Source organism: Sminthopsis crassicaudata, chromosome 2 (genome assembly GCF_048593235.1).
Source record: "Sminthopsis crassicaudata isolate SCR6 chromosome 2, ASM4859323v1, whole genome shotgun sequence".
Classification (NCBI taxonomy): Eukaryota; Metazoa; Chordata; class Mammalia; order Dasyuromorphia; family Dasyuridae; genus Sminthopsis; species Sminthopsis crassicaudata.
Genome location: NC_133618.1, coordinates 153318178 through 153339385, shown reverse-complemented (window position 1 = coordinate 153339385; position 21208 = coordinate 153318178). Strand labels below are relative to the sequence as shown.

The window sequence follows — 21208 nt, the reverse complement described above, 5'->3', positions numbered from 1 at the left end:
CCCCTATGCCTGGAATGTGTTCCAACCTTACTTTCACATTTTAGGATTCCTTGTTGCCTCCAAAATTCTACTAAAGTGATGTCTTCTACACAAAGATTTTTTAAAAAATTTCTACCATCTGCTATTCCCTTCCCCACCCCACCCCCCAAAAAAAACTTGCATTCATTTTAGTTTTGTCTGATATATTGTTTGTGTATATGTCATCTCCTCAACTGGAATGATGACAGGAATTTTTTTTTCTTTTTGTATCCCCAATGCTTACCTCAGTGCCTGGAATGTAGCAAATATTTAATAAAGGTTTGCTGATAGATTTGGCCCCTCATTCTATAGTTCTCTATGTCTTGTGATCAATCCTATTTTTACAAATGATGGCAACATAATATAATGGGAATGTCACTGATTTTAGGGTCAAAACACATGCATTATAAACCCAGATGGGCTACTTATTGGTGACTTTAAGGTAAGTCATTTAATCCCTCTAGGTCTGGTTTTTTTTTTTTTTTTTTTTTTAATCTATAAAATGAAAACAGTTAGACTTTATAGTCCCTTCTAGATAAAAATCTTATTAATCTATGGACTTTTTTCTACCTTTTCTACTTTTGTATATATAAAAAAAATGTTATGACCTAATAAATATACTGCATGTAAGAGAGGCCATTCTAATTTGTATTATTGTCTTCTTCATATGTAGAGCTTATCAACACAGTTAAAACATAAACTCTTTGTAGGGAAGGGGGAAGTCACTTATTACCATTTAATATTCCCCAAAGTGCCAAGTTTTTGTTAGCTCCTTAATTATGTATGACCAAAATTTACTCAAAATGATTATCATAGGATTATAAATTTGCCACTACAAGATAATTTAAACATTTTTATATCCAACCCCTACTTTCCCTACATTCTTTGTTTTTCTTTTTAACAATAAAAATATAAAGGTCTTGAAAATTAACAGACCTAGGTTTTAGACTGATATCCTCTGATTCCTCATTCTAATAATCTTCTTGCAAAACCATAATATACTACTATCAGGGCCTTCCAATAAAAAAAAAAAAAAAAAGTATTTGGTTCAAGAAATAATGTAATGTCATTTATTAAAAGGAAGTTATAGTCTCTTATCATATAGTCAGGATCTACTAGGTTAAATCTAACTCTAAAAGTTTTTCCATGAATGTAACAATGCTGTTATAGGCTAATTAGACTATGACCTTCAAGAGAATAATGCAAAGTATACTTCTGAAATAATTGCTAAACAATATGTTAGGGGCCCAAAGGCTATCATAAAAGGGTCTGTGTCTATAAGGGACTTATTCTAGAAAATATATCAGGAAATACAGTCTATAAGCCAATAGGTAACTAATGAGAGAGAGTGACAGAGAGATAGAGAAAGACAGAGAAATCACAGCACTCACTTTCCATTGCAGCCTTATAACAACCACAAAGTATAGTAGATTTTATTACTCCTATTTTATAATTTGAAAAATCGAATCCAAAGTATTTAAATGATGTGTGCATAGTCAATAAATTTTAGAAGACGAATTTGAACACAGGACTTCTCAAGTCCAAATCATGCACTTGAATCATTATAACATGTGCCTCTCTGAAGAAAATCAATTGTAATCCTCTTTCTATGAGATTCTTATTCTGATGAAGTGTACTTAAAAGCTTCAAATTCATAGTAATTTTGTCTTTGGGTCAGTAGTTAAGAAACACTGGAATAGATTGTGATGAATAAAAACTGTAAAAATGAATTAGAGAATTGGGATCTCAGTCCTACACTAAGAAAGATCATTCTCTCTGATGTGGCTCCCAGACTTATCCATATCTTTATTTGTGAAACAAAGGAAAACAAGAAACAAGAAAGATGGAATATTTGTTAGAAGTCTTTTGTATTTAGAAATAAAATTAAATTAAATCAATGAGATGCAGTCTTTAATAGAACAAAAAGAGATGCTATGAAATGGATACCAGTTGGGTGTCAATGGCACCCATCTGCAGTAAGGTAGGACCATTTTTTTCTGTGTCATTTGTTTCATTTAATTTGTTTCTCTTCATACTACTACTGCTACTATTATTAAGACTAGTAATTTGTCTGAAATTTGTATATTGCTTTAAAATGTATAAAATGTTGATCTACATTATTTCTTTTAAGACTCACAACAGTCCTCTGAGACGTACAGCATATTTTCCATTGTTACACAGGTAGTATGAATAATAATTTCAGTCCACAATTCTATGATTATAATTCTAGCATATTCTCCATTATAACACACTGCTTGCTCTTTGCCATTTTTGCCGAACTTATATCTATTTGCCATCATTCTGTGAAACAAGAGGCAAAATCAAAAAATTGATACTACATTCTTATCCCCATTGCTCAGATCTATGAACAAATTTTTAAAAATCAATTTTCATGAGACCTTGGAAGCCAGAAGCCTAAAATCTTAGAAATTACCAATCTAGAGCTGGAAAATATGTCAAAAGCCATCTAACCAATGCTTCCTTTTGTAGTTAAAAAACAAACAAACAAACAAACAAAGAAACAAACAAAAAACTGAGACTCAGAGAAGTGGAATGATTTGTCCTCATTGACACAGGAAGCAAATATTAGAAGTGGAAATTAAACTCAGATCCTCTGACTTGAACACCAGTGATCTTTCCACCTTAAGATCTCCTCAGAATCAAAAATTTAGTTAAAAATAAGATCCATCCTTGGACATTAGATCATTCTAGGTTTATACTGTTGTGGATACTGTTATTGTTATTAGTATAGTTGGTTTATAATCTATCTTTTGGAAATCACATGTGAGGGCATAGCATTGTATAAAGGCCTATAGATCTGGATTCATTTGCTATGGGTTCAAATTCCAGCTCTGTCATATACCACCTGTTTGATCTTTTCAAGTCCTCATTTTCCTCACCTGTAACAAGAGGCAGTTTATCCTAGATTAACTCTTAATTGTCTTTCAGCTAGCAATCAGTGATCGCATGTTGCTACTTCAATGTGCTAGTGTCTTATTCCCTCCCCAAAAAGTTTTGTGCTTACAAGTCTATGCAATGCAGACTTAAATGGATTTGTGATTCCCACAACAGAAGGTAAACTCTTTGAATACAAGGACTATTTTGTTTTTGATTTTATATTTACAGGATTCAGAATTGTAAATAACACATAGTAGGTAGTTAATAGATTTTATTGTTTTTTGCCTTCTTTAACATCTAGAACACTCTCCTATAATTTGAAATTCACCCACTTTTTCATTCCTCAAAAAAAAAACTGGGATGATGTTTCTTTATTTGAAGTTTTATGATGCATCTCTTCTGTTTGGTTTTGTCAGAGGTCATCCACAGGAATGCATTACTCTCATCTAGTTCATTCAAAATTCGGAGGCATAATTTAGGCCTTATGACATGACATTTTATATTCTGTAATTACCTGTGTGATCTTGTTATATTAGAATCCCAAAGTCATAATAATAGGAACAGCTCATTATTATGTTGGAGGGACTCTCTCACAACATATAATTTTGTTCATAGTAAATGCTTATTTTAAGCGTAAAAATAATTATTTTAAAATTTTCATTTCTTGTAGTTACTCAGGAACTCACGACAAAATAAGAAGAAATCTCCATCTCTCTCCATCACAATTAGCAATAGAACTAGGACCAGAACCTAGGGCTTCAGGATTATATGCCTCATTCCATAATTAAATTTGGAATGCTAGTTCATTGATGCTAATCTTCTGATACTAAAAGAATTCTTAGTTTTGCTTATTTCAAGATTTTGATTAATCCATAAGCAGAAAATAAACTGACAAAGTTAAACTCACTGAAAAAGGACTGAAATGTTCCAGAAATAAAAACCACCCTTCAAAATTGTATGTGTACTATTTAAATGCTAAATGATAATAATTCACTCATATCTCTGATGCTCCATTGGCTTTCCCTATTTCCAAATCACTAGGCTTTCTAACATGTTTGTGTTCAAGACAAGTATTATTTATTTAATGAGAACAGTAAGCTGCAGACATTTCTCCCAATACATAAAAAATTGTTAGAAATGTTTACATTGAATACCAAGCAAGAAGATAAGTGTTATTCTTTACACAAAAGCTTTCTAATATCTTTTGGAGTTTCAGGAAAACTCAGCACCTTTTACTCTCCTAGTATTTTGCTTTATTTAGTCATAGTGAGAAGGGAATTAAAACATTAGAAATAATCCTTCCCAGCAATTGAACTCACACATGCTGGCAAAATTAATATGCCAATGAAATTATTTTTTTTTTCCCCACTAGTGGTTCATAGATATAAAGGGTGAAAGGGCCTCAGACAATCTATTATAATCCCCTCATTTGACAGATAAAAAACCAGGATCCTGAGGAAGTTCAATGACATGGTCAAAGTCATATAAATGGTAATTCTTTTAAATGGGTTTTGACCTATGTTAGAGTCAGTCATCTTTCCACTGTACCATATTTCCCAATTAGTTTTCATCAGAACTTACTTTTTTTTTTTTTTTTTTTTTTTTTTTTTTTTTTTTTTTGGTGCTTAAGTGTTTTGTTTATTTTACTTATAGACTTGTAGAATGTGGCTTATTATGGCTAGAAAATGGACTCTTCCTCAAGGACAAGGGCAGAAAATTTGATGATGTGTCATAGAATGTTCAATTAAAAGATTCCTTAGAAATCCAACATTCTCAATTGAGAGATTTAAAAGAAAAAGCCCTGATGATTAGGGAGCTTGTGGTTTATTCAAGGTCACATAGATTGCACAAAAAGAAAAGCCTTTATCTGTTAACTATAATAATCATAACAATAATAGCAGATAACATTTACATAGTACTTATTATGTACCAGACACTGTGCTAAGAGCTTTATAATTATTATCTCATTTGATTCTTACAATTCTGGAAAGCAGATGCATTTTTTAACCATTTTGTAAATGAGCAAATGAAGGAAAACAGGGGTTAAATTACTTGCTCATGGTCCCATAACTCATAAGTATCTGAGTCTGGATTTGAACTCAGATTTTCCAAACTCTAGACCAGAATTCTATCCATCTATGTGCCACCTATGTCCCTCAACCCATTGTTCTTTTTTTTTTTTTTTTTTTTTTTTTTGTTTTTTGTTTTTTTGTTTTTTTGTTTTTTCCGAGGCTGGGGTGAAGTGACTTGCCCAGGGTCACACAGCTAGGAAGTGTTAAGTGTCTGAGACCAGATTTGAACTCAGGTCCTCCTGAATTCAAGGCCAGTGCTCTATCCACTGAGCCACCTAGCTGCCCCCAACCCATTGTTCTTTCTGACATTCCACATTCAATGTGTATTCACTGCAGCTTCTGAGGCTGAGATACAACAGAACATGAATAAATTCTCTGCTACTTGTGTTAATTTTGATTTAACAATTAACACCAAGAAAGCAGAGCTTCTCTACCAGTCAGCACCACAGCATCCATACCATTGATACTATCTGTTATAGCAAATGGAGAAATTTTGAATGGTATGGATACATTTATTTACCTCAGCAGTACTTTCTAGAATGTGTACACTACATAGACTAAGGTATAAATATGCATTGCCAGAGCTAGCTTGTTTTTTTGGAGGCTACAAAAGGACATAAGGGGAAAAAAAAGAGCTATTAGGTTGTCCACCAGACTTTAGCTCTGATGAGTTATTGTGCTGATATCATTGTTGTACATCTGTGGAATCTGGACAGTCTACCAGAATAGTATCAGACAACTTAACCACGTTAATTTGAATTGTCTTAGGAAGATTCTAAAGATCCCCTAACAAGACAGGGCAAACAACATTAAGGTTCTTTTTCTTTTAAGGGGGGTTAAGTGACTTGCCTAAGGTCACACAACTAGAAAGTGTTAAGTGCCTGAGACTAGATTTGAACTCAGGTCCTCCTGACTTCAGGGCTGGTGTTCTATCCACTGTGCCACCTACCTGCCCCCTTGAGGGTCTTTCTCAAAGTAAATTGACAAGGTAAATTTAATCCTATGCAAAGACCACAAATCCAATGGACTGATGATGTTCAAATGCCAAATATCCATTTGTCTAAAAGCCTATTTTTATCAAAAACTTACACAAGGCAAGAACTTATATGAAAGTCTGAAAAAAAGAGTTACCAAAAGACTCAAGTTCTTTCTGAAGAATTTTGGGATCCATTATGAGACATGGGAGACTGGCCATCATAGCATGCCCACAGCAAAAAAGGTGTTGGGCTTTATGAGCAAAGCAAAATTGCAGTAGCTCAAAAGAAAAGTTAGATGAGACTGAGAAATATGAAGAATGAAATTTAGAGACATCTCCATATCAAATGTTTATACAGACTATTTTGCTCAACTCTAATAGAGCCTTTCAGGCTCATATTATAACGCCAGAGAAACTGAGGCAAGATAGAGATTAGAAAGTATTTAATAATTTATTTAAAAGGGAGAGATTTACTGGGAACAAATGGATCCATGGTTTGGTCTCAGGGCTGAATGAGACTAGTGTCTCCAAGAATCCAGCTAACAATGTGAATTCTCAATGACACATATACACATGGCTCAGGCTTAGGGTCTAGTTTGAGTCAGTGGCAGAGTCAGGGTGCTAAGAGCAGGAACAGGACTCTGACAGAGTGGGGTGAGATTGGATGACATAGGAGATGGGTTGACCTAATGGGGGAGGAACCCCAGAGATGAGGAGAGGAATCTTGATAAGACGGTATCTGACATTCTGATAGCTTGGGATGGGGAGAGGCATTCTGATATTCTAAAACATAAGATCTTTTATCCTTATCAAATATTCTGATAAAGAGAGAGGGGAGGTTTTGCAGGACTGAGCTTTAAGCTGATAATTATAAACTGAAGCAGAACAATTAGAGAAACTTAGGACTGGGTCAGGATAATTAGGGAAACTGAGTCAGGACAATAAAAGATGACTATAGCATAACAATATTGGTCTAATCAGTTACAATCAGACACACTGTACATTGACCCTACATCATGATGTCATTTCAATATTTTTCAAATATAAAGGAAAACAATATTCCATATTACTTTTCTTCCAACTCAATCCCACAGGGCATTTTTTTTTTCCCCCAATCCTCTTTGACCCCTTGTAAATAAACTGCAAATCAGAATATGTCATTCTTTATGACCCTCCTCCCAAAAAGACTGGAATTAATTTTGTCTATAAATTCAGTATTTCACAAATAATCTTATTTTATCCTTGCAATAAACCTGAGATGGGTTATGATAATAGGTGCTGTTAAGATTCTTATTTTCTACATAAGGAAACCAAGACAGTGAGAAGTTAAGTGACTTGTCCAGGTTCGCACATTAAATGGATAAGATCAGATTTATACGCAGGCCAAAGCCACTTAGCTATCTCAAAATAGGGAAAAAAACAAACTAGTCAGTTTTAGACAAGAGATGTTTATAGAAAGCTAATATTTGAGGAAACTGTTATCACCATATGCTTAGATTGCTAAATTAAGAGAAAGGAAAAGCTGAGCCTCAGTTTACTCATCTGGAAAATGGAAAACAGAATATTTTATGGCACTTGATTATCAATAACATCTAGACAGAAAAGCTAACTAAAATGCTGGATTTGGAATAAGGAAGACCTGAACTCAGGCCTGATGTCAGATACCTTAGCAACTATGTAATCATTAGCGATAATTCATTTAACCTCTGTCTTCTAATTTGTAAAATGGGAAAAATAATTACATATACCTCCCCAGCTTATCTGTTATGCTTTTTGCAAACCTTATTATTATTATTATTATTTTTTTTTACAAATAGTAGCTGTCATTATTATTTTTTATTATATTGTATAGCTCAATTATGTTAATATATTTAATATGCTTTGTAAACCTTAAAGCACTATATAAGAGGAAGTAATGGTGATGTTGATAATAATAAATATAATGAAGATGATGATGATAATGTCTGTGGTGAAGCTAAAATATAAAGTATATGAATACTTTGCTAGACTTAAAATGCTATATAAAGGTCAAATTATTTTTGCTTCCTTCTCCCAATACATCTTTGTGTGCAAGAAATATATAAATAGAAAGGGACTTGAATTTCCCAAATCTTATGTTCAATTATTTTTCTAGACAGTCCCTTAAAGGACAAGAGAACTATTAAGTATCTATTAAAGTTGCTGATAAACTTGGTTTCTAGAATACTTTGTAAATCACTTGAGGGGAAGTAAGGAACAAGAATTTGGTAAAGCACCTATCATGTGCCAGAACACTGTGCTAAGCATTTTATGAGCATAACTTCATTTGATACTTACATAAGCAAGTGCAATTACAATTCCCATTTTATAGTCTAGAAAACTGAAAAAAAGAAAAGGTCACATCACCCATAAGTATCTAAAGCTACATTTGAATTCATCATTTATTAATTCCAATCCTAGTTATCTATTCACAGAACTACCCTGTCTTCTTATGTTAATATGTGTATTATAAACAAATATCCAGAAAGTCTATAGCTTTTGCACTCAGTTAATGAAGTTGGAACTTTGTATCCTGTGTAGTATACCAATTTCTAAGTTTCTGTGTAGTTTTGAATCTATGTAAAGTTATATAATCAGTAAAATGTAAGCTCCTTGAGGTCAGGGAGTGTCTTATTTTTGCCTTTTTATTCCCAGTACCTAGCACACACTAAGTACCTAATAAATGTTTGTTAAATTGACAAACTCCATGATCTCCACTCTTTCTTTCAGTTTTAAATAAAATGATATCACCACCAGAAATAATAAAAATACATATTTACATAGTGATTTAAGATTAGGAACTTAGGTTACCAAATAAGGTAAGCAAGATTAGTTATTTCTATAGCACAAGCATTATTATTCCTATTTTACAGAAGAGAAAAACCAAGGTAACTGGAAGTTGTGAGTTATTAGTGATTTTATAGCTTGGAAGTATCTGAAGTAGAAGTCAGGGTCTGTTCTTTTGATTTCAGCATTAAGGCTATACCCACTAAGTAAATTTGTTTCTCTCTCTTTTATTTTATTTATTTTTTTATTTTCAAAACATATGCATGGATAATTTTTTAGCACTGACCCTTGCATAGCTTTGAGTTCCAAATTTTCCCCTCCTTCCCTCCACCACCATTCCTAGAGAGCAAACAATCCAATATATGTTATACATATTAAAATATATGTTAAATCCAATATATGTAAACATATTTATACAATTATCATGCTGTACAAGAAAAATCAGATCAAAAAGGAAAGAAAATGAATAAGAAAACAAAATACAATCAAACTACATCAAAAAGAGTGAAAATGTTATGTTGTTATCTGCACTCAGTTCCCACAGATCATTGAAACTGGCCTCAATTATCTTATTGTTGGAAAGAGTAAAGTTCATCAGAATTGATCTTCATATAGTATCATTGTTGCTTTATTCAATGATCTCTGGATCTGCTCATTTCACTCAATATCAGTTCATGTAACTCTTTCCAAGCCTTTCTAAAATCATCCTGCTAATTGTTTCTTATAGAACAATAATATTCCATAATATTCATATATCATAATTTATTCAACCATTCTTCCAACTGTTGGGCATATCCACTGAGTTTCCAGTTTCTTGTCAATATGAAAAGGGCTGCCAAAAACATTTTTGCACATGTGGGTTCCTTTCCTTCCTTTAAGATCTCTTTGGGAACTAGTCCCAGTAGGAATACTACTGCATCAAAAGATTTTCACAATTTGATAATTTTGTGAGCATAGTTCCAAATTGCTCTCCAGAATGGTGGGATCCGTTCACAGTTTCACCGGCAATGTAACAGTGTCCCAGTTTTTCCACATTCCCTCCAACATTTATCATTATTTTTCCTGTCATGTTAGCCAATCTTAGAGGTGTGTAGAGGTATCTCATAGTTGTCTTAATTTGCATTTTCTGATCAATAGTGATTTAGAACACCATTTCATGTGACTACAAATAGTTTTAATTTCTTTCTCTGAAAATTGTCTGTTCATATCCTTTGACTATTTATCAATTGGAGAATGGCTTGATTTATTACTCCCTAAAGTTGTTGTTTATCTTTCATTCTCTAAGAAGCACATGACATCAGGGAGGTGAGTGTAGGGAGGACTATCAAAAGTCACTTGTCTCACTTTCTTCACCAGAGCCATCTGGGTTCAGTGATCAGATATAGATCAGGATGAATAGGTCTGATAAACGCCTAGCTATATTCTCTTAGAATTCTTCCTGAATACATTTCCTCTATCTTGAAATAATCATTTTCTCAGGTGATTTCTGGGATTTTGCATTTCTCTGTGCATTTATTAGGTACTAATTGATATTATACTTATATATTTCTGTAACTTCTCACCTCTTTAGGTCTCCTATAGTTATATATCTTTTATTTTTATTACTGGTACTTCATTCCATGAATTGGACATAGTAGAGATAAAATAAATGTTTGTTAAGTAGTGTTCACATTGATGAAAAAGGATTTAAGTGCCAATAAAATGTATAAATAATTAATTTGTTTTCAATCTGTATTTATAATTTAATTTAGCCTTGGGAATTTCTGTTAGGGAAATCTTGTTCCAGATTGGCAAATCATATATAATTTACAGTCTAAAAGAGCCATCTGAACCTCTAAATGGTAAATAACTTGTCTCTGATCACACCTAGTACAAATCAATCAATCAAGAAATATTTGTTAACCCCTTGCTGAGTGCCAGAGATTATACTTAGTCTTGAATATATATATATATATATATATATATATATATATATATATATATATATATATATATATATATATATATATATATAAAATATTAGGTGATGTGCTATGGCTTGGTCTATATCTCTATCTTTCTTTGGGTCTCTCTCTTTATCTTTTCATAAATATTGAGTAGTGCAATCCTTTAGTTGTTTTAATTGGATGACTCTTACTTCAATATCTATTGGTATGGTTCCATGCCATACATACATTGACAGATTTCTAATGCCATTAAAAAAAAAAACAAAAAACAAAAAACAAAAAAAAAAAACCTACAAGATCATCTAGTTCCAGGGTCAACAATGAGTGAATTGAAAGGTACACTGCTTGTCTTAAGTTTTTGTACTTTTTAAAAGTCAAAATTAGACATATCTTTACCTGAGTCATCTCATTTATAAGTGAATACATTTAATATATGGACAAATGAATGATCCTAATTTGTGTATTATATAGTGAAATGACATACTGTTTAAAAATCCAGATAAAACATGTATCTATTCCCTTTTTTATTTGTTGTGCCACCAATAACAATATAAAACAATTTAAATTTCTTAACATAAATATATGATTAATACATTCAAAAATTTAGCTCTTCAAGAAATTGTACTTTTAAAATATCTAAAGATTATTAATTTTATCAACCAAAGGGATAATTCTTCAAGTCATCTAATCATCTTGATGTGATTTAGTAGATGATACTCATAGAACATTTTCTTTTTAAAAATTTTTTTATTTTTAAAAAAGAGTAAGAAAAAAACAAAGAAAAGCAGAAAAGAAATACAAAACTGAATAAAGCAAAACAAACAAAACAAAACAAAACAAACAAAAAAACATTGTCATATGTCCAGTAGAACATCATATTAGTAGAAATTATATTCATGAATGCCCATTTTTCTTTACATCCTTATAAATTGTGCCTTTATTCTCTGCTGCACACTTTACTTTATTCTTTTGTTCCTCAGTACCCCAAGCAAACTACAGTTAAGAAAATATATATTTATGTATGCATGTGTAGATATATCCATGTATACACACACTCACATACACACATACACCTCACATACATACATATCCCTACTATCCCTATCCCTACTGCCTTTTAAATTAAATTCTGCTCTATAACTTGCCTTGCTACTACTTAACCTCCCCTTACCCAACAATCCCTCCCTTGTCTTCTTCCTTTATCAAATAGAACATTTTCTGAGTAATATAGGGGTAAAGTGATTTACCCAGGATCTCACAGCTATTGTTTCAATACGAAGCTTTTTGAGCATGAACCCAGAATTCTGTTTCTTATATCATACTTCCTCTATTCTAAGATGGATTTTTTTTGGGGGGGGGGAGGGGAATGTAGTAGCTTTTCAAATGGCTCTTATTTCTTAAATTATTGATCACTGATCTAGTCTCTTCTATTTTACAGAGAAAGAAACTGAGATTTAGAGATGTCATTTCCTAATTCATAGCTACTCACTGATGGAACTAAAAATCATTTACCAGTGCATACCCATAACAGTCATCTATCCTAGTAGCAATCCACTTCTTTGTGGCCACAACAGCAATTCTCAGACACAAATCTCCAGATTTTCTAATGATGTCACAACCTGTGGGAATTTACTTAGGTTTGTTATTCTGCCCTGATCTTGATCTATTCTGATTGATGGTTGAGTGGAATGAAACTCATCTAAAATACTATAGCTGGCTCAAGAATATGCTTTATACCTCATTTCACCATTCACCAGGAAATCAGGACCTAGCCAGCTCAGACATATTTCCATTTGTTCTACCACCTTATATACTCACATACACACACCCTTTCTACCTCTTATGTTTACATGTCACTTGATGACAGTCATAAAATAAGCATTACAATTGTTACTAAACAATAAATGAAAACATAAACATTTACTCTCCATTAGTTACATTTACCATCTCTATAGTTCCCCAAATAAAAACTCTCTCCTCTGGGTTGGAGGTCTCCTATATGTGTCATTTATCCCAGTTAGACTATAAGTTTCTTGAAGGTAGTGACTGCTTTATTTTTCTCCTTGCATAAACAATGCCTAACACATTGTCAAAAAGAGTTTAATAAATGATTATTCTATTAATTTAACCCAAATCTCTTGCCTCTTAGGCCAATCAATATACATTTTCTGTGCATTGTTAGTCATGGGACTCCTAAAATGGGAAGGGAGCACAATCAGTAGAGGCTTGAGACTGTGACAGAGGCAAGACATACTTTTCCTTAATCTACTCAGGATACTAGAGAATGTTGGAGAGAAGAGCATAAGGTAACAGACCTAGTCCTTGGAGAGTAGAGAGCTAGGGTCAACAATGTTTTATAGACACACACACACACACACACACACACACACACACACACATATATATATATGTATGTATATATATATATATATATATATATATATATATATATATATATATATATATATATATATATGTATGTATATATATGTATGTATGTATGTATATATATGCAAAATGGTTGCAAATATTAAACTACTGCATAAATGTAAATTAATATGTACTAGGCAAATAGTATTTATTTATAAGTATTCCTATCAAGAAAATAGCAATAACATTGTGAGAGTACAGGAGGCTTTTTCAATTCTGTATTGGACTGTATCTTATTTGTAATACATATACATAACGAAAACAGTAAATAGTTCTAGACCTTTCTGAGACCTGAAGAAAAGGTGGTTACTAATTTATAAGATAATGACTATTAGTAGCACCAGATCTTAATTGTGATAATGGAAAACCAATATAGTAAACAACCAATATCAGTAAAGTAAATCCCTTCTTTCTCTTTCCCTTTGATCTTCTTAAAAGTTTCTTTCTACCTTCCCCACCTTGACTATCTGGTTAAGAAGCTTAATAGTCATCAACTCTTACATCTTTGCAGTTCAGATTGGGTTCCTTTTTTCTTCCTATTGTCACCTCCTTTTCCTCCATTTATATATATTTTGAAATCAAAAAAGAAAAGGTCTAGGAAAAACAATGTGCATTTTTTTTTCTTATTAATTCATCTCTCTTCTTCTGTTGAGGCCATCCTTTAAAATTGTATTTCCTGTTACTTGTTCAGGAATAGTTTTAACTTGTCTTTTTACCCTAATTATATCAGAGTCAAGACAATGACTATTTCTTCCATCTTTACTTTCTTGATGAGTCAATTGCTATCCCTAAATCAATGAACCAGCTTCTCTCAGTGAATAACCTAGTACTTAGTAATGCAGTATATGTAATTATGTGGTACCCTGAAGCAAGAAAAGGTTTTTCCAATGGTTTCAAAGATTGAATGCAGGGAGTAGTTTGTGCCCTGGGGAAACTTGACTTACTATGCTGCATTTATTTGCTTTCTTAGGGTGGTTTTTTTCCCCCTTCTATACAACAGAGTAAATTCACATTACAGACTATGACTCCTCATTAGAAAGATTTGTCTAGCTCACTGCAGCAATTTGAGTCTAATCTGTCATAAGATTACCATGTATAGATGGCAAAAATGGAAACTCTTCAGTTTTAAACTTCATTCATACCCAAGACTCATGCCTTCTGACCTAACCTACTCCCCCAAGTGAACCTAATGAATCCATTTTTCTGGAAATTAGCAAAATTAGCTATCCTAATGCATCAAAAATTTCTATTTTTTTATCCCCATGGCTTTCTAGAAGAGTTGATAGACATTAGATAAATGAATGATACTTAGAGCAAGATGTTTACTATTCTTTATTTATTGTCATCTTCCTTAACATTATATTAACATGTCTTCTGTGATTAAGTCTACAAGGGAGTTAAATCTTTATCCCTGAATGTACTTGTTTTATTTTTAGAAAACAATTTAAGCTACATATTGGTATGGCCAAGACTCATACCTAAAGAGCTTTAATTTCTTCATCTGCAAAATAACAAAAACATAATTTTGTGTAGACCAAAAATTTCTAGGACATCTTTGAAATTAAAGATTTTATAGAGCCCAATTCAATCTAATAGTATTTATTAACTATCTGCATCTGTTATATACTCCCATGTTACTAGATATTGAGCAATACAAATCAAAAATGAAAGTATTCCTAGTTCTTGAGGATTTAATCCTCTCTTTTGTTGTTGTTCATTTGTGTATGATCCCAGTTGGGATTTTCTGGGCAAAGATATTAAATGTTTTGCCATTTCCTTCTCCTCTAATTTTACAGATGAGGAAGCTGAGGTAAACAGGGTTAAGTGACTTGTCTAGGATAACATAGATAGAAAGCATCTATGGCCAGATTTGAACTCAGGAAGATGAATATCTTCCTTTCTCCAGACCCAGTGCTCTATCTACTGCACCATCTAGCTGCCCTAACATTCTCAGAAGGTTTTCATTATTACATGAAAACATTTAAGTAAAGATTAAATTAATTTAGAAAGTATTCTAACAAGCAAGAGAATCAAGGGTATGGCTAGTTTAGAAACTAATGAATGAGATGTTTCAAGGAGAGCAAAGGATTTTAAGAGGAAGAAACCTCAATTTTCTCCTATGTAATTTAGGGTTCTTATGAGGCTCAAATGAGATAAAACATATAAGTATTTTTCAAAATTTGAAACATGATATGTCATAAATAATTTTATTATTATATATCAATATAAAGGGAAATTCTATTGAGGAAAATAAAGAATTAAAAAAGGATTCATTGATGCCATTTCCTGGATATATTTTTAAAAATGAGTAATTCCTAGAATCCTTAAATTATTCACACATTTGCTCAAGCCCAAGAAATAAACACATTTATATTTTTCTTGGGACAACAACCAGTGAAGAGATAAAATCAGAGTTGGGCACAGATAATTGACTGGGTGATACTACATGGATGATAAATCTGGAGTTTTTTTATTTAACAATGCCTGGTATTTCTAGCCTAGTACTACCGATTAAAGAAACACTCTCCAGGAGTGTTGCTATTGACATCTTACATTCCCTGCCAAGCAACATTGATACTTGTTCTAAGACATCATATAATATATTCAATAACTAATTCATCTGCTGATCTGGGCTTAGAAAAAGTGTTTTGACAGCAGAGGTCAGTGTCCAAGATGTAGCAGGGTTTGTATGAAGGATAATAAAATGTAGCCTTAGAATCTTTTTTGGTCAATAGCATCTAGTAGTTCCTTACTAGCAATTAAAATTAGATTCATCAGTTGCAGAACTACACACACACACACACACACACACACACACACACACACACACACATATATATATATATATATACACACACACATATATATGCATACATATATATATATGCATACATATAGATATATATGTATGCATATATATATATATATATTTTTTTTTAAAGAACAGAACATTCAGTCCTTAGAGCAAAACTTCAATCAATTGAGAAGTCAATTAGCAAAATATGATGAGATTTAAAAAAAATAAACAAATGGGTGTTAGGATATATCTAATATTATAAAGCATAATATCTAGGTTTTGTTTTTGGAGAGACTATGTGAATGGATAAATGAATAAATAACCACAAAAGATTTGTTACACTATTAATATGTTTCTAAGCTCTAGAATGTGAAAACAATTATCAAAGTCCCTGATTTCAAGTTTTCATTCAAATATGGTAAGGTAACACAGAGAAGTTGTTTGAAAAGATGTGCCTTGTTGAAAAAGTTACTTGGTTGCTAAGGGAAGCCAATGAATGGGGGAAATGATCTATTGATACATCCTTTATAGAAACAAAAGCTTGATTATTATTAAAGAACTGCAAAGGGATTGGAGTTACATACAAGGCAGAAAATATATTATGAAAAGCAAGATGGTCAGAGATTAGAGCAAAGCATGATTGAAACTATCCAAAGTAGTGGGACTAGGACAGGTTGACCAATAGGACCACCAAGATCTCAACATAGGAGTTCTGGTTATTAAGTTTTTATATCTTCAGGGTGTATATATATATATGTGTGTGTGTGTGTGTGTGTGTGTGTGTGTGTGTGTGTATATATATATATATATATATATATATATATATAAATTCTGAAGGCAAGACATTTAATAAGAATATAACATGTAAACATGGAAATGAGGTTTCCAAAACAAGGATATTAATATGTAAGACAAAACACACACATGAAACAGAATTTGGAAGGAAACGATTAGACAAATTTGCTCAAATCTCAGAAACCGTAGACAGGATACAATGTATTTAAAGAAACAGCGAATGAGACTTTTTTAAAAATTATACTAATTCATTGATTTATAATTTTCTATAATTTGAAAATAATTTATTAAATAAAATGCTAAAATATAAGTTAGGGATCAATTAAAGAAATCTCCAACTATTTACAAATTGCTATTGTATGCAATCAAGCTATGTTTTTATATTTCTTTACCCTTTCAAAATGTAACCTAGAGTTATTTATACTATTCTTTCTTATATTCTATCCATTTCTTGACCTAATCTCTAGCAGCCTACTGAAAATACTTTTTAAAAAGAATTACCAAGGATAGTTTTAGTCCTACTTAATCACTAGCCTTTGACCATATTGAGCAGATTTGTTTTTGCGTTTATACAGTGTTTGTGGATTTGGGTACCATGATACTATTATTTCCTGATTATCTTCCTATATATCTTCACATTCTTCATTTGAATACGGTCTTTCTTTTGTCCTCTAAACATCTCCCTCAGAGCTCTGTTCTAAGACTTCTTCTCTTCTTATACTTTCTAATTAAACTTATCAATTCCACATCTCTTTGACTCAACATCTCTAAATAAATGACTACTAAATCTTATTTCTAAAACATAGTCCTGAATTGTTGAAATTTAGGAATTAGAAAATTCCAAGTAAATATATTATTAATATCTTGCCCTCATCATTTCTAAACTACAATTTATTTCCTTTTCCTAAAAAACCTATATCTCTTTCTAAATTTTCCCATTTTTGTGGTGGGTACTATTATTTGCTATTTCACTCTTGTATATACTTTAAGATTCATATTTGACTCTTTCCCATATCCAAGCCCTCATATCCAGTTTAAAAAACAAAAACAAAAACAAAAACAAAAACCAAAAAAAACCAAAAAACAAAAAAAATCTTGTTGTTTGTATCTCCATGACATCTTTTTCATTTATCATCCATCCATCTGGCCATGGACCTAGTTCAGACTTTCATATCTCCTTAGGTTATTATGATAACCATTCAATTGTTCTCATTGCTTTCAGTCTCTCCCACTCCCACTCCCACTTTAACTTGTAGATAGATGTTAAAATAATATTCCCAAGTATACAGTTGATCATGTCACTCTCTTGATAAGAATCTTTGATAGTTCCTAAGTATTTCTAGAGGAAAAAAGAGAAACTATTCCCTCTAATACTTCAGACCTTCTATAATCTAGTTTCAATTTAACTTTCTAATCTTAATTATTTTTACTCCATGAAATGTGGAATATATTTGAGCCAAATTAGATGATTAGTCACCTTAATCCAACCACCTCTCAATTATCAGTGTATATTCTATATGTGCAATAGATTTTAAAGTCTTATAGATGACATACTTTTTAAAATTTTTATACTCATGTCATATAATAAGCAGTTGACAAATGTTTGGTGAATTGAATTCAACACGGTGCAATGTGAGATAGAAGGGAACAAAACATTCCTTTTCTTAAGGAATTTTCGATTTGTAAATACATACATACATATATATATATACTTAAAAGTTGCCCTAAAATATAGATTATTCTAATGAACATATAGTTTTAAATCCCCATTCAATAGCATTTGAGATAACATATGTATGGGAAAAAATGGCAATTTTACTATGGTGTGTAATAATATTATCTAAATTATGAAACACACCTTAAATCTGAGGAAAATAGGCAAAATAACTGAGTAGATTACAGATGGCTTGGAGTTTAATAAGTAAGGGATTAGTGAATGATTGAATAAAGGGATTGATGAATAGAGAAACAACTTATAAATTTCTATGGCAGATTTATTAATGAAGTCTTAAAAATTCTAATTCTCTTTCCTATATGCTTACCTAACCTTCATACTCTTACCCCAAATTTCAGTAGAACTTGATTTTCTTATTTTTTCAGATGTTTTCCCTCATGAAAGCTAAATGCAGGGTTTTTTATACTTGTTAATTAACTTTAAATAAATAGATATTTTATAATAAATCAAAGTTTTTTTTAATTTTAATAGTTCAATATAATTTACTTTGAGTTGTAAAATATTGTATCTGTATTATTCCTTAGAGTTATTACATCTAACTCTATGTTTTAAAGATGAGCCAGTGTTTATTCCCAGTTCTGTTCAGTTCTTATCTGCCTTCTCTCCTGGGGTTGGGGATGGGGTGGGGGTGGGGCAGAAAAATATTGATTATGTGTTCCCAAACATAACCAGAATCAAAGGAAGCCAAAAACATTTGGAAGGTGGATGAACAAGCAAATGGAATTGATTTTATTTTTTTTTAGTTTTACATATTTAATTTTCCCTATTACATGTAAAAACAATTTTTCACATTCAGCTTTTTAAAATTTTGAGTTCCAAATTTTCTATGTCCTTCCCACCTTTCTCACCACCCCTTGACAAGTTAAGCAATTTGATGTATATTATATATTTGTAGTTATGCAAAACATAATTCCATATTATCCATATCATGAAAGGAAATACAAAGTAAATAAATGTAAGAAAAATAAAATAAAGCAATAAGTGTGCTCCAATCTTCATTAGGACTTCATCAGTTCTTTCTCTGGAGGTTTAAAGTATTTTCCATAAGTCTTTCAGAATGAAATGGACTTGATTTTAAACCATATCTTCTCTAGTCTAATCTCACATCCAAGTATGAAAAGGAGTCTGTGATAGAAAGGAAAGGAGGGAAAGTAGAGAGGGGTGGATAAATTATCTAGAATGTTCTCTAAAACTTAGAAGGATTCTTTTTTATTTCTTTCCAAGGAGTGGGGGAAAAAAGGGAAAAGAGAGAGAGAGAGAGAGAGAGAGAGAGAGAGAGAGAGAGAGAGAGAGAGAGAGAGAGAGAGAGAGAGAGAGAGAGAGAGAGAGAAAGGCATAGAGGCAGGGAAAATATATTTAGGTAAGAGGGAAACCTGGAAAGGCTTTTTAGATGTTAGTCCTTGAACTACATATTGACAGAAGGAAGTAAGAGGTTTTGTGAGGTAAGAGTGAAGCAACCATCATTAAAAGCATAGGAAATTGTCAATGCAAAATTACAGAGATTCCATATGGAGTGCCAGGTGTGAGACACAGCAAGATGGCCCATTTAGTCATTTGACAAGACTTAGAGAGAAAGAAGAAAAACCTATAGGGAAAATGGCAAGATAAGTTGGAATCAGCCTAATTAACCTCTTAAATGCTTATTAGCTGAAGTTCAATTTCTTGGCTTAACTTTTGAGATTTTTAATGATCTATCCTTACCCTTCTCTTCCTTATTTCATAAGATCTAAATTTAAGCTTATAATAAAAGATTGTCCACTTTAGTAGTATATGCCAAAGCTTGGTATTCTTTCATAGTTTTTGGAAATCCCAGGGTTGCATCTATACTCTGATGAATCACTGGAGCAGGAATTTAATGGGGAGACTTAATCCATTCTCAGTAATAAGTCCATGACTTTTGCATGAATTTTCACTTGTTACTTTTAAAAATCTATTGTTTTTTTTTTTTTATTTAGTATCAATCAGCCTTATTTCTGAACATTGTAGCCTTCTGCTTCCATAACCTGAACATCTTTGTTTAAACAATGAATAAATATGATAAAAATTAAAAACATCACTTTGATAAAATCAAATAACACACCAAGCATTTTTGATTCACCTGTACCACAAAGACTTTTCTCTATTGCGTCGAGAGGTAAATTTGCTCAAGTTATTAATCTTGTAGATAGTATTTCATACTCCATATATTTAAGTTCCAACACCACAAAGAAGGCCTTGAAGTATATTGCAAAGTTTCATATAATGTATGTGGCAGGTATGATAAAAACCTTAAAATCTGAGTATTTCAACAAAATGCAATACACAGGCTACCACCCAAGAGCTAAGAACAATTTCTGAACTATATACTATTAAAGTTCTACTTTAAGTTCTAAAGTCAAATATACTGCTTATATTTTTCTTCTCCAATATTTTAGTAACATTGAGTATTCATCAACAATTTTAAATTATAGTTCATTTTCCAAAAACTGAATTTGGAAATTGTCTTAAAATCCTTAAACACAAAATTTGGGCCATTGAAATTTTAGTAGTTTGTTTTTACTGTGGGTTAGTCAGAAATAAATTAAATTGGAATTGCCTATGTGATGTAAAAAGTATATCATCAAGTGGGTCTGTTGTGGAATAACATAGCTTTATTTGAATGATTCTTATTTTTTCATTGTGTTTTTAAATGTGGAAGTTGACATTTAATATAGACCAGTAATTTATTTGCAGTTTCCTTACAATTGGGTATCCCAA

At 31.8% G+C, this 21208-nt stretch overlaps 1 protein-coding gene across 3 annotated transcripts in view; it reads left to right on the top strand.

The window, feature by feature from the left end:
* SYNDIG1 (synapse differentiation inducing 1) overlaps positions 1-21208 on the top strand; it is a 269131-nt gene that overhangs the window by 82138 nt on the left and 165785 nt on the right. The gene's annotated exons all lie outside the window — the stretch shown is intronic.